Here is a 14690-nt window from a genome sequence, read left to right as displayed (position 1 = left end):
TTATTCATCAGTGTGTGTTGAACAATATGACCATTATTGTTACTCACTCCACTTGAATCGATAATCTTAACTAGGTGTACTATCCTGAGAAGAAAAGACTCAGGGGCTGTTTCTCTGGCGAGTCAATTAAAACCCCTTTTTTTGTTTGTGAAAACATGACAGTTCTCATTGTCTCCCTTTATTGGTTTCAGTCAGATACTTGTTCCCAAGCCAGTGTTGTTTGCACGCTCGTCTCTTGGGGTAATTATTGGATGTTTGTTCTTCAATGGCAACAGCCGAGAGGAGAAAAAGAATAACACCTAAATTGTTAGAGTTTAATCCATATCATGACTGCAAGACACTCTTCTTCACAGAATATATATTTTTAGACATCCCCTTCTTCCTCCCCTTTCAACAGTCACCCCCTCTTGGCTTCATTAGCCACCCCTGCCTCATTTCCAGCCCAGTATTCAATCATCCAGCTCATTAACAGGCTCATAGCTCACACTCCAGGAACAAGAACACGTCACTTTGCTGGATCAATGCATATAGTCATGTTAACAGCATTTTTAAGTGACCTGACTTAAAGATGTGACTGGGTCAATATTCAATTAAAAATGTTAAATAACTTAGCCAATTGCGTTGCGTCAACTGTTTGGGGAAAATGCACATTAAGAGATAGTGCCATCTTCTGGGAGAGTGAAAAAGAAAAGTTGAACAGATTTTGGGCTTCACTTCCACTGAGCATGAACGCCTGAAGTTGTCACATTTGAGTGCGCAGTAATATGTCGATATCATGGTCAAATCATTGCTCAGAGACATTTCAAACACCTCCTTGAACAGAGGTTCCTGCATAATTCATCAAGCCCATCTATTGAAAAAGAAGCTGCTCCATCTCTGACCTTGAATTACCGAAGGTTTTAATTATTTTTTTGCTAAATATTAAATCACGTTGCTTCAGGACATGCTCCGTGCCCCGTCCTCGGCACCCATCGGTGTTCTCATTAACCACACAGACAAAATATCATCCAACACCAGCTGACGGGCAGACCTCCTGGCATCACTGTGTTGAATTAATAAGAAAGAAAAATCTGAGTTTTACCAATTTTAATGTATGCACACACACACACACACACACATATTTGCACATATTTTATTTATGAAATAGCTCATATCTCCAATAAAAATAACACAGCTGTAGCTAAAAATCAGAACTTTTTGTCTGTTTAGACCTATTTATGTACAGTCTATAGTCTAAACACCTTCACGGTCGCCCATAAAGTTGGAATAATTTTGTTTTCAGACACAATCCTCTGTTAATTGTGGTTTCATTTTCATTGTGATGTGTTTGGAAGATATTGATTAATAAAGATTAGAAGATATATGCTTTATCTGTCAATAATAAATCATATTGTCACAACCATTTCATGGAAAGAGGTAAAAAAATAAAAAAATAAAAAATATTCCAACTTTATGGGCGACCGTGTATATAAGAATGTGATACAATCAAAATCTTTTAAACCAGCTAAGTGATTCAACTGGTCCGCCTCCCATGAGAATCAACAAATATTAGAGGTTATAGAGAATATAGAGGTTTACTATGTTAGTTCACCTAGCAACAGGAAGTCTGCTGCAGCCTTATACAAAAGCCTTGCAATGATCAGACCACACTATCAGATTACAACAAAGTCATTTTAACTCTAGAGACTGCAAATAGCTTTTATTAAGTCACATAACTCACTGGTTATTGTTGCTGAAATTAAATCAAGCCCCATGGAAATGGCAGTGGAGTTCCTCAAGGGTCTATTCTGGGCCCCCCCAAATATTGCCAGTGTCAATTAATAACATAATTTGCAGATGAAACCAACTTGATTGAATGTTTTTTCTAACACAGAATGCAATAATTTGCTCAAGTATTCAATTGAGAACTGTACAAAGACAGTATATTTGATGTTAAAACCGATTTTGTTTAATATATACTTTGAATTCTGAATTTTATATACATTTTAGGAAAAAAAATGTTTTATTTAATTAAATTTCATTTTTATTTAAATGTATTTATGTCATCTCATATCACTCATTCTAACCTTTAATGACTTTTACGTAACAATCCCGTCACAGGGGCCATGCTAATCTTCTCTGTATCAATTTTATTTTGACATATCTGCTGCCCGTGCAGGCCTGACGCACAGACAACACTCAATAATGTGAGAGACCAGTTCATCAGGCATAGGAACAACATTTCTATCATTTACCTGCTACACTCTCCTCTGGAAACTTTCTCATCAACTCCTATGGGTCCTTGCTTTTTAAAGCAATTAAATTGTGCACCAGTTCACAGAGCTGTCTAGCCTTCGATATTACATCTGTGAATACAAGTCACAGAGAAGCCACTTGGCAGTATTATGCACCTTATGAATGAAATTAATTACAAAGACTTTGAACGCAGACTATTAGATGATAATCTATCTTGTTGGGTGATTCTGACTCTGAATGCTAACACTGTTTTGAATACCATCTTTCATTTTGTTGTTCCCTGGTTTCTTTGAACCATTAGAGAACACATGAGCAAATAAATCTGAATATGTATCAGCTCTGCTGCTGTTCACTAAGTTATGCTCATGGGCATGACCATGTCATCAAAGTTTTTTGTTTGCTTGTGTTTATGTTTGTTTCACAATGTTTACTTTGCATTTTCATAATAGGTTTAAGACATGGTCTGTGGCACAATCATTAATGAATATTTGTCTTTGTTTTGCATAAATGCATTATGATTACACATCAGTTTAAAAAAAGAATCATAACAAGCACTATTTCCACCACATGGAGCACCTCTAGACTCTTTAAATATATTATTATACAACCCAAATTCCAAAAAAAGTTAGGAGGCTGTAAATAAAAACAAAATGCTTTAAATTCAGCATTCTGGGTGTATATTTACAAAAGTAGTAAAAATGTATTCAACTGAATGTAGATCAAAGGATTTGCAAATCATTGTATTCTGTTTTTATTGCATTTTCACAGCAACCTTTGTGGAATTGGGGTTGTACATTTCAGCATTGGCTCATGTCTCTCCTTCACTGTTGTTGCATCATTCAGCTTGAAATCTCTTTACACATACCAACCGAGAAATAGGAACACAATTTATGTCCATCTCTCGTAGTCACACTAGCGTGTAAGCTATTGTCCGCTATATATACCAGAGCTGCACACTGTGTACAATTAAGGAGCCTGGAAACTTTTGAGCGAAAGCAAAGCTAGAGAAGCGGTGGTTGTTTGACAAATAGGGCCATTCCTTCATGGTTTAGTTTTCCCACATGAGACAGAAAACAGAAAAGTCAAATTGAGATTAAATGACAGCCATTAAAAGCATTCTTGTTTGAGGCTTAATTGAACACTTGAAATGGCTTGTTCCCAAACACATATTCCGCCTCATTTATTTTTCAGTGCTGAGATGAAATTTTAATTGCACATTAATAACCCTTGATGTAATGCCAGAGAGAGAGAAGGTGTGATCCTGAATATCTATAGCTCCAGATGTCACCTCATACTCAACCTCCCCAAAAATACACATAAGGCACCATGCTTGCCCTCTCTGAGACATCTTTTACAGTCAAAGTAGTGGTGAAGAACACTTGATAGTCTGTCTTTCTCCTTGGGAGTGTCGAGCTGTTACTGAGTAGTTTTAGACCCATTTGAGTCTGCATTTCCACCCTGGGTCTGCCCGCTAAATTATTTAGCAGAGCAATATGGACTCCTGGAAAACACAAGGAAAACTTGCAGGTAATCATTCCATCAATAAAACACAAGCTGTTGTTGATACAGATTGCTGGATGCCCATGTCGTCATTTTCAGAGTGGCCCAGTCAGTGGGAGGAGAAAGCGACTGTGAGCGAAACCAGTCTAAGAAACACAGCATGTCCAAGCTCGCCTCAGTTCTCTCTGTTGCTCAATTCTCCCTAAGGTGCAGCTCACTCTCGGAGGGATCACAGTCGCCCTATAAATCACTCTCAGGGGTTTGGCATTACAGCATCTCCTGTTGTAAACTCTGAGAGTGGCTTTATCTAAAGGCCTGAAATCCTGTTTCCTCTATCAGGTTTCTATGGAATCATACATGAACTCGAGATTTTCAGCATAAGTCGGAGCAGTTTTGGTTATTTCACAAGAGTTCCCTGCGTGGTCTGTCTCGTCTGTGCTCGTCTCACTGGTTTTGAAAAGGGTGGGGCTCGGATGGAAAATAGTGATGTCATGTACCTCCGTGCACTAATCAGGATTTAGCAAACATTGAATCATGTGATGACAGTCGTCAGAGTGTTAGCTTATTACGTTGGCAGGCCACTGAGATCTGATGACATATTTTGAATTTCATGTTCAGATTTCAAGTTTGTGGTGCTTTGAACGTGTGTGAACTTTAGCCAGTTTAGAATAAATACATTGTCACAATAAATGTATGTTGCAGTGAAACATCAAGCCATCTTTTTTTTTAGGATTATTCTCAGAAATATACCTCGTAGTTTACCTCACATATCTCAAGCACCGTCAAGGCATCCAGGATCTAGAACATATTAGCATATATTTTTTGAGGCATTATGAATTATTTAAAATGAAGAGTTCGTTTGAAAAAATAGTTCTCTCCATTTTTATTTTTATTTTTACTAAATTGTGGGGGGTTTTGTGGGTCCAATCCAGGGAATATTAATAAGACTAGTGTTGGACTCTCTCATATAACACACAACAAGAAGATTCAAATAGATTCATCATAGACACACACAGATGAACAAACAAAACTAGATTGATAATGTCCTGGCAGGCGATGTGATGGAGAGTGTTGTGAGATATCGAAAACACAAATTACTGCACTGCAAAAATCCATATTATAAAATCCACAATGAAGCGTGTAAATATACACAGTAGTCTGTAAATTGACTGACACAAACAGAAAAGGTAGAGGAGGGTACGGATTGTTAAGTTCCTGTTAAGTTTTACAGACTTTCACGTAAGAGACTTTTTTTTTTTTTTTGACACTGCTGCACTCTGGGAATTTAAATTCCTGTCTCCTAAAAGCCTCGCAGCGCTCTCTCCACCCACTGAAGCTTTGGTCCAGAACAGGATACTGAGCTATAAAAACTGACACTTAGTTCTTTTGCCTTGGCAGAGGCTGTTTGAACTAATTGCATGGAAACTTCTCCTCCGAGTGAGCCAGACAGAGCCATGACTTGAGGCAGTAAACCGCACTTCTCAGCACGCATCAGATATGCCCGATTGACTTCACTGTAAGCACTTTGCTTTGTTGTTTGCGAAGCTTACTGTGTGCACGCCGGCACTGGCTCTGTGTAGAGACACCCACTGTGTTCTGTGACCTGCTGCATGCTCACCATGAGTGGCCCAGCAGACAACTTTTTGCAAGAATGGGAGGAAATCGATGGCAAACACATTAAGATGTAATGCAAGCTGGGTTGAGTGAGGACACACCCTGACCAGCCATTAGAGAGGGACGAAGAAGTGTGACTTCCCACGGACCATTGCTTGCTGATAGCTCTGCATGAAAGAGTGCAGTCACTCATACTAACCTCCATCGCCGTGTCACGGGGAGTACAGAGAGACCAGAGGACATGCAGCAGTACAGTCACTATGATTTCATGTCCTCTGTTGTTATTTTCAGCAGTGGCTGTGAGTAATGGAGCTGAGAGTTTCTTCTGTCTCCTTGTGTTTCTGTCCCCCCACCTTCCTCTTTCTGTATCGGTGTGTGTGTGTGTGCAGGTAATAGCCAGGCATGGGGCTGTCCAACACAGTGTATTTTATGAGTTGTTTTCAAGGGTTGTTGCCGGGTGACTGCAACTCTTCCGTTGTGCTTAGAGGTTTTGAATTGCCATAAATCAATGGCACACAGCTCCCCAGCTGCCACACTGATTGCGGCGCCATATATCGCCAAGTGGGCTTACACTGAATCACGAGGACTGTTTGGCAGATTGACAGATGGAAGCAAAGTCTCTCTGTCTCTTATCACCTCATACCCCAGTGTCTGTTTCCTTCTATTGTGCTCCCTCCTTCTCTCTCATTATCAGGTCCAAGTAACCTAATCAGCATGTTAGCTCTCATTATTGCACTCTAAAGATAGAGAATACTCTATAAATACATTTGTGTTATTCACCTAAATGCATGGAGATAAGAGCTATCCTTGTGTGGAACAAGCCATAGAGAATTCCTTTTCAGTTCTCAGACCAACAAAGCCCTCAACACCCATAGATGGATCAAAAAGGTATATTTAGTGGCAATATTTATGACAAAACCAATATATTATTTTGAATATACACTAACAGATCCAACTCTTTACATCTGCCACCAGCTATTTATGGGATTGTTAGTGCTCACACATGTAAAGATAGGCACGTTGAAAGGGTTTTCTTAGAATAGTGTTAACATGGTTTCCTGTTTTGTTTCATGATAATGATTTATTCATGATATCTAAAGCTTCCATTGTGTCATAGATCTTCATTGTGCAATTACAACCGCACAGACTCTAATGAAGCTCTGTTGCGAGAGAGACATTAACATTATCGATTTATAAAATGCTTTTGATGTTGTTTAATCAGCATGTGGAAACACATGAATGGAAGTTCACCTGAGGAAGTAACACGTCCCATCAGTGAGGCTGCTAATCGATAGAGAAAAGCTGCCCAACTGCAGAGAGGAGGATTAAATTGTTTGTGTGCTGGGGGGGAGTGTGCTACACATGCATCTTACTTGCTAAGCTGAAATGATTTCTCCGACACTTCAAAGACTTTGCATGGGAGCCAGTTTCATAGACTGTGCGTTTGACATCTGGACCTTTAGATGTTTAATGCTTTTTCATTAAGCTCCGACTGAAGACGCTACAATGAGATCTGGAAGAAATATGATAGATAGGAAGTAAAGTTTGACCCAGACGTTTCTCTTCTATTCCCAATGAACGCTGTTTTGAAGAACCAGATTCTGTTTCTGTGGTCTGTAATTGACTTCCTTGCTTGATAGAGGTGCTGTGTTACCAGCATGGACGGACTGTTCACTTTGCCTCACAAATACGGTCTACTACTGACTATGTGACTCTATAAAAGATCTAATGCACAGACTGGCCATACATTGGTTGTTCATACATGATAAACACTGTAGGGAGGTGAAAACATGGCCTGAATAGGTTACATTTCGGAGTTACAGCCCTGTGCATGGAGAGTGTTATACAGGAGAAGGGTTTGGATTAAAGCATGAAATTATTATTACCTCCAAGGCTATAATATAGAAATTATCAAATATGGCGTTAAGGCGCTTTCACATGATTGCCTTCAGTAAAAAGTTCCCGTAAACCCACTTAACACTACCTGCTCAACACCAAACAGCAAGCAGACGTTAGCAACTAACTAGTAACAAAGTGGAGCATCGAGCTGCTAAGGAGTCAGAATATTGGACTTCAATTCATCAGGTGGAGGCTCATCTCCAAATGAATGCTAATGTGGCTTCGTATCTGCAGGACATCTACAGCCATGTTTTTATTTTATTGTCAAGTTAATTTTATGTAAACCTTTTATAGGTCTGTAAAAAAAGATAAGACAACATACATTACCAAATTCAATATTTATTTATTTATTTTATTTACAACATATAACCTATTTTATACAGTCTATGCATATACACACACAACAAAATATTCAAATAGATTCATCATAGACAAACACAGTCAAACAAACACAATTGGATTGGTAATCCATTTCTGGCAGGCGATGTGATGGAGGGTGTGAGATATCGAAAACACAAATTACTGTGCTGCAAAAATCCATATTACATTCTAAAGTGACATTCTAAAGTGATAACAGCCATTTTTATTTAATTGTCAAGCTAATATTATGTAAACCTTCATCATGTTGCAAAAAAGAAATATGAAATAAAGCGTGTCTCCATTAACTTGCTTGGAGAGATAACTAGGCTGCAGTCTAGTTTTGTCAAAAGTTGGCACAAGGGGTGACCCATGAATTTAATCGGCCGGTAAAAAGAAAAGAAGTTGCAAACTGGAAAACAAAAGAGTCACCTTTCACCATCATGCTTTTTTTTTTTTTTTTAAACGGAGCAGGTTCTTCGGTAATTTGGCTAAATTCGATGCATTTTGAATGTTCTTTCTTGTCAGCTAGTATTGGCCATGTTCCATGCTGTCTGGAGACAAAGACAGATCAATACAATCTGTAGGAGAAAACACACTTATGTACATCAGAACTTATTGGATAAAGGTGTTTCCATAACCTGTTGAGTGTCTTGACAAAAACCACCTAAAGCAAGCATAACAACTCTTTTGCAGACGTTTTATCAGATTTAGCTGTTTGCATCAGGCTTTTCCATTGCAATACTTGTTAAAATGCACATAAAAGTATGTTAAGTTAAACACAACTACCTATTTGCTTAAATATTTGCATGTAGTTTACCAGCGTTGTGCTTGTGTCCTCCGCCCCAAAGTTGTCACAAAAACAATTATCTGGGTTTATGGTTTGCTTGAAAATTAAAGTAATTGTACAATTTCAGATGGAATTATTAAGGATTCATTTGGGATTAGGGAGTTTAGGCTTAGCCTTGTGGCATTTTCAGCTTTGGGATATTTGGGATATTCTGATTTGACTGCATTTTCCAAACACTGGCATTGTCATATAAGTTGATAGTAATAAATGAGAAATAATATATCCATCCATTTAATCAGGACGTCTCCTCTCCGCTAGCGGCAGAGTTTAAGGTTTCAGGAAGAGGTAGACAACTGGAGCCCCTCCTTTGCTGTGCAGTTTCCATGGAGAGAGGTGATCTAGTATGCTACATTAGCTTATCGCACAAGCCAGCTGGGGCAACACGGTATGCTACACATGCACACACACAGACTCCCACTGCTTAGTATCTCTGTTCCACAGACCTATAAAACCCATGCTTTATCTTCAGTACAATGCCTTATCTTTCCTTATATTCCTCACACACTGGTTCAGCTGGGTTTTGGGCTGTAGACGATGACATTTTAAAAGGTGAGAGGTCACTCACGAGAGGACGGGGAAGCGACTACTTTGCTGCAGAATTTCATTCATTATTCAGACGGGCCTGTCAGCCAGAGGACATCACTCAGGAAGATGCAGAGTGGCGTGGGGCCCAGTGGTCACCCGCAGAGTAAAACAGAAGTTTCCAGAGAGTTAGACATTAGAACCCAGAGCCGTTGCATGCTAAAGCTACTTCTTAAGCTACAGTTGCACGTAACACCGAGGTCCTCATCGCTCACTCTGCAGGCTGAAACTGGAAAGGTCAGTTTCCAGCCACCCGTATAGGACTGAGAGGCATGACTGAATAATGCAATGAAATTCTGTTGTCAGTCCAATACATTTTCTGACAGCAGATATATTTTCTGCCAAGCCTCAATCTCTGTAATCCATCTCTGAGCTGTTGCAGATTTTTTTTTCCTTTACATGAAACTTTGTTCTTTTGGCTTCCTACCCAAACTAAAGTGCTACACATGTTTTACCCTACTTCTCATGAATTGGTGACAGCAGGACAAGAAGATGGTTCATGCATTTTTAACCAACTCATTTCGTCATGTACACCTCCTCCAGGCTCACTTAGCTGTTGAGCATATAGTATAGAAGCACAATGTACCTGAGGAAGTTCAGAGCTTTGTCCTTTTGTTTGGCTATAGTACCAGAGCTCAACTGATTTTCCTACATCCACTCCTAGCCTTTGCTCCTCAACCAAGATATCCTCCGGTCATATGAGATGCCTGAAGGAGAAAGCTGGGCTGTCTTTAGAGGTAGCGGAGTCTGGGAGAAAAAGATTGCAGTGCTACAATTTGTAATGCAAGTTATACTGAAGCAATTTCCTGCCAAAGAACAGTGCTGCTCTCTTGCATAGAATTTATCCCAAAAAGCTCTTTCTGAATGACTGAGCATGGTTTATTCTCAGGGAAATAAAATATATGATGATGAGCAGAGTGCATCTTTTGAATAATGGCTGTCTCCTGTAGGCTTCCTGTTTTAGATGGGGCTGGTCACATTATACACAAGGGTAGATAAGGTTCAGTACACATATTCAAATTCAGCCTTTTTCTTTTTTTTAGGTCCATTAGCTTGTTGTTGAGTGTGCAGAGAAGAAAGTGAAGACCAAAAATGATGGCAGTATTTGAGCTGAATGATGTTTTGCAGCATTACAGACCGTAAAAGTGTTTTTTACAAGTATAAGCCACTGTGAGAGAGCACATTCACCAATAAACATTAAAAATATAGTCTTGTTTAAAGTCCCTCCTCCCTAAGGAGGCAGTAGGAGATCCATGTATGTGCTGCTGTCCACTGTGGCTGCCAGACTGAGCAACAGTAATTAACTAAACTTGATACAGAACCCAACACCTGAAAGCTCCATGGACGAACAGTCGACAACAGGGTTCAATTAACACAAGATCACCTTCATTGTTTCCCTGTAGCATCAAGTCTGCCATGGTAGACAGGCTGAATTAAGTGTCAGATTTCAGTTGTGAGCATATCGCCTTGCATCGTTTTGTTTTTGTTTGCAACAGTACAATAAACATTAAAGGTATAGTTTGGATTTATTGAAGTGGGGTTGTATGAGGTACTTATTCATAGTCAGTGTGTTACCTGCAGTAGATGGCGGTCGACACGCCCCGATTTACTCAAGTACTGTACTTAAGAACAATTTTGAGGTACCTGTACTTTACTTGAAAATATCCATTCAATGGAACTTTAAACTTTTTTCCCCTACATTTTGAGGTAAATATTGTACTTTTTACTCCACTACATTTAGCTGCCAGCTTTGGTTACTTTCCAGGTCAACATTTAACATGAAAAACATGATCAATTTAAAGTGATGAGACATTTTTTATAAATTAAACCTCATAACAGTATATTAAGTAGTTGAAATGAGCCCTATCTTTACAAAATTAAAATGCTGCTTACAATAATTCATCAATACAAATAATCTAATAATATATTTAGCACATTCAAAACAATCTGAGTGGGGCAATTCTGCATAACGAGTACTTTTACTTTTGATACTAAGATAATAAGTACATTTTGATGCTGATACTTTTGTACTTTTACTTAGTAAGTTAGTGATGCAGGACATTTACTTGAGTGGAGTAATTTAACAGTGTGGTATTAGTACTTCTACTTAAGTAAGGGATCTGAATACTTCCACCACTGGAACTGACACAGTAGCTGCTGTGGGTGGGGGCAGCAATCAAATGGATTTTAGCCACCTCACAAAGGCCCAACAAAAAAAAATCTATATCAGTTTAAGTGTACACTAAATTTTGAATATTTTAACTGTTTTTTTTTTTATCTTGCTGTCAGACTACTCAGTGTAGGAACCAAAGCTGTTTTATGCTCTTGTCAAGGCCACCAGACTCCATTGACAAAAACAGTCATTTGACCTTGCAGAACACAGGGGTTGCTGTTCTATAGCTGCCTTAATTGTTTAGTTTGCTTGTGTTATTGTGTAATTTTGGTGAATCCTAACAAATCCTTTAAAACACCAAAGATACACAAGAACAGGGGAAACTGAGGTAAAAGCTGTCGTGTTCTGGGAGGTAAAATGACTGTTTGTGTCAATGGAGTCTGGTTTCTTGGATGAGAGCACAGATAACAGCTTCAGTTCCCCATTGGAAAGGGCTTTCTGACAGCAAGTAAAGCAGTGAAAATATTCTAAATATAGCGTACACTTAAACTGATATCGATTTTTTTCGTTGGCTAAAATAAGTTTTGCTGCTTCCCCGTCCTCAGCAGTACATCGCTTAGCTTCTGTGGCTGTCCTCCTTCAGGGAACCCACTGATGGATGAATACCTCATACAACCCCACTTCAAGAAAATGTAAACTATCCCATGAAGGTATGATCAGTTTTAAAAATGCAGTTTCTAAATGAACTGATATGCATGAAAAGAGTAAAACAATGGCAAAATGAAAATTTCAGAAGCAATAGAGGCAGATGGGTGAGAGAAATACCCATTTTTCTCCAGGCACGTCTCACTCAAGAGCTTCTGCTCTTCAGCAAATAGAGTGAGACAAAAAGCAAACATGGCAGCTGTGTTTAAATCCAGTCATCTGCAGCTCTCATTTTACAGCTCGCATTCACAGAGATGTGTGCATTCACAAATAGGGAAATTAGCTTTAGATCCAGTTTGGTGACTGGTGCACATTTACAAATATACCTCACAAATGAACCTCTGCAGGGTGAGGAGGTTGAGTTCATCAATCCCCCACACAAAGCTTGTGATGCCTGGTTTCAGAGGAAAGCCCAATGCGGTTTATAGCGATAATGCAGCTCTTGAAGTTGGTTTGAGTGGGAGTGGAGAGGTTTCCCTGGTGTCCCCACCTCTAATGATTGGCACTGATTAAGCCAGCACAGGGAGATGAGATCTGTCCTTCACTTTGATATGACCTTCTCACCTTTCTGCTCACCTGTGTGGTCGGGGGGGAAAGCGCAACTGTTGCATTAGGGCATTGCCAGAATGGAGGCAGTGTGTCTGTCTACAGAGAGAGAATCAGTCATGGGGAGTTCAGTTCGATTTCTGGATCAATGTGCACGCCTACTCTCTTTAATTCTTATGCAACAGAATAACTCAAGGCAATCAATAATGACAGAGACTATAAAAAACCTGAAGATAGGGTATGTTTCTCTTTACTCTTTAATTCATTTTGTAAGAAAAACAAAAAGGCCAGTATTAATTTTAAGGTGAAACAGTGACATTGCTGTCATTTTAACAACTCCAAACCCTGAGAGAGGTAGTGTTTTTTTAATGGTGTTTGCACAAAGAGATTTAGAAGGACAATGCAGAAGAGATGTGGTTGTTAATATTATACAGGGTGGTGCTCATCCTAATGAGGCACAGCCTGCGAGGAGTGATGAAGCCACCTTAGTGTGACATCCAGCACAGCCCCACCAGATTTTCTACCTTACAACGGTAATGGCACTCCTCTCCCAAGGGGCCTCTATAAATAAATAGCCATCACACACATGTCTGCACACACACACAAACACATGCACACAACATTTCCCTGTCCTTTCTCCAGCTTTCTTTCAAACATTTACTCTTTTTAGAAGAGAAGAGATATTTTCCCACTCATTCTTCCCATGAAGCACATATTTCCTTAAATAGACACATTGATGTTGTAATTTTGTTGATTGTTTGTGGCGGACTGCAACCGTTTCATTGGACGACATCAAACTGTTTAGCAGACGTCTAATTTCCCAACAACAGACTGTCAGATTCACAACAATCCGAAGAGGGTACTGCTAAGGTTTCCTTTTATTCAGAGGGAGACAGGAAGAGGGAGTGTGAGGAATGAGTGAGAAAAAGGTTTAGTGTGAGATAGACTAGCACTTAACTGATTGGTGTGATAGCAGATAGCATCGGAGGAGGAGAGTGGTCAGAGTGCTGTGGTTTTACAGTGAACTCAGTGCCCTCAATGTGGCTGGAAGAGCTGCCACGTAATTCTATAACCTCCATGTCTAAAGAATGAGGCAAATGTAGAAGCGCTTTAAACATGCATTCTCTCTAATGTCCAGCATGGGGCGACTCCACTGGCTGCAAAAAGAAGTCAGATTCTATAAAAGTCAATTAGAAAATGATCTTACATCTTAGTTGATTTATAACCTCTGTAAAACTTTCTCAGTATGAGTTTATGGCCTAAATCACTAGTTTAAAGTCTTCTTCAATTCAGCGTGTCTTCACATAATGAAAGTTAGAAACATTTTGGTCACCTAGAAATATCTTTTTTTTTCTTTTTTTTTTTTTTTACGATTTTTTTTGGGCATTTTGTAGCTTTATTGACAGGAGAGATATTGAGAGTGAAAGGGGGAGACAGAGGGGAAGACATGCGGGAAAGGGCTCTGAGCTGGATTCGAACCTGGGCCGCCCGCTTACGAGGACTGGGCCTCTGTGGTATGCACTCTACCAGTTTCGGGAACGCCCGAAATATCTTTTTTAAAGGGTCTTGACAAAAGGGACTTCAAGGAGTCAGCTGTTCATTTTGAATTAGAGATGCACCTTTCTATGCTAACTAGCGCTTACGTTATCCTCTTATGGATGAAGCACGTCTGGCTCCAAACAAAAAAAGATGGCAACGGCCAAAGTGCCAAAATCAGCTTTAAAACTGTAGTCCACAAACCAACGGGTGACATCATGCTGACCATGTCCACTTCTCTTATGTAGTCTGTGGTTTATTCACTTTCCTGGTGAAAATTAAATGAGAAGGTGAATATTTGCATGTCTGTACGCTGTACATGTAGCTACAACCAGCAGCCAGTTAGCTTCACTTAGCATAAAGACTGAATATAAGTCACTTAGTTGCACATTATAGCTTCTTTGTTTATTACATACAAAAAAGTGTCAGAACTGTTTTGGTGTTTGTTTGTTTGTTTTCCTTTCTTTCTGTTTCGGGGGACAATTGTCCAGCTCTAATCCACTGTTGCAACACCCACAGACTTGTATTTAATCCTGATTTTTTTTATCTTTATGCAAAGCTAAAGTGATTGTGTGTGCTTGCTAGCTTCATATTGAATGGAGAAGTTGTGAGTGGTTTTGATCTTCTTATTTAACTCTGTGAAAGACAAATATCTATATTTCCCAAAAAATCTTACTATTTCAGTGACTAAAGATGAGCCAGTGGTGCCTTGCATGCTCTCTATTTAAAAGTTCAGGGGCTTTGTTTGTACTT

At 39.3% G+C, this 14690-nt stretch overlaps 1 protein-coding gene and 1 pseudogene across 2 annotated transcripts in view; one reads left to right on the top strand and one right to left on the bottom strand.

The window, feature by feature from the left end:
- Positions 1 to 14690, top strand: part of LOC131969120 (potassium voltage-gated channel subfamily B member 1-like) — a 45073-nt gene that overhangs the window by 2789 nt on the left and 27594 nt on the right. The window lies entirely within an intron of this gene.
- Positions 2061 to 2158, bottom strand: LOC131969215 (U6 spliceosomal RNA; annotated as a pseudogene).

This window comes from Centropristis striata, chromosome 3 (assembly GCF_030273125.1).
Source record: "Centropristis striata isolate RG_2023a ecotype Rhode Island chromosome 3, C.striata_1.0, whole genome shotgun sequence".
Taxonomy (NCBI): domain Eukaryota; kingdom Metazoa; phylum Chordata; class Actinopteri; order Perciformes; family Serranidae; genus Centropristis; species Centropristis striata.
This window is presented reverse-complemented; position numbering and strand designations above follow the sequence as displayed.